This window comes from Chrysochloris asiatica, unplaced genomic scaffold (assembly GCF_000296735.1).
Source record: "Chrysochloris asiatica unplaced genomic scaffold, ChrAsi1.0 scaffold00154, whole genome shotgun sequence".
Lineage (NCBI taxonomy): Eukaryota > Metazoa > Chordata > Mammalia > Afrosoricida > Chrysochloridae > Chrysochloris > Chrysochloris asiatica.
In genome coordinates, this window is record NW_006408672.1 from 8,222,331 (window position 1) to 8,223,463 (window position 1,133).

Consider the following 1,133-nt stretch of genomic DNA (forward strand, 5'->3'; position numbering starts at 1 on the left):
TTCCATTAATAATTAGAACATGGAATGTAAGAAATATGAACCTAGGAATTTTGGAAATTGTAAAAAATGAAATGGAACGCATTAACATCGATATCCTAGGCATTAGTGAACTGAAATGGACTGGTATTGGCCATTTTGAATCTGACAACCACATGGTTTACTATGCCGGGAATGACAAATTGGAGAGGAATGGTATTGCATTCATCATCAAAAAGAACATATCCAGATCAGTCATGAGGTACAACACTGTCTGTGATAGGATAATATCCATGTGCCTACGGGGAAGACCGGAGTCCTGGTGTGGTGCTGTGGGCTAATGTGTCAAACTTCAAAGTTGTTTGAGCTTACCAGCTATTCCTTGGAAACCCTATACAGGGTCACTATGGGTCGGAATCAACTCAACAGCATTTAATAACAACAACAATAACAGGGAAGACCAGTTAATACCACTATCATTCAATTTACTCACCAACCACTGAAGCCTGTGAAGATGAAATTGAAGAATTGTACCAACTTCTTCAGTCTGAAATCGATCAAACATGCAATCAAGGTATGTTGATAATTGTGATTGAAATGCAAAGTCTGGAAACAAAGAGGAAGCATAGGTACTTGGAAAATATGGCCTTGGTGATAGAAATGATGCTGGAGATCACATGATAGAACTCTGCAAAACCAATGATTTGTTCATTTCAAATACCTTTCTTAAACAGCATAAACAATGACTATACACATGTACCTCAGCAGATGGAATACACAGAAACCAAATTGACTACATCGGCATAAAGAGAAAGTGGAAAAACTCCATATCATCAGCCAAAACAAGGTCAGGGGCAGATTGTGGAACAGAACATCAATTCTTCATATACAAATTCAAACTGAAGCTGAAGAAAATGAAAACAAGTCCATGAGAGTCAAAATATGACCTTGAATATATCCCATCTGAATTTAGAGATCATCTGAAGAACAGATTTGGTATATTAAACCCTAAAGACAGAAGACCAGAAGAGTTGTGGGATGACATCAAGAACATCATATAGGAAAAAAGCAAAAGGTCATTAAGAAGACAAGAAATAAGGAAAAGATCAAAATGGATGTCAGAGGAGACTCTGAAACTTGCTCTCCAGTGTAGAGAT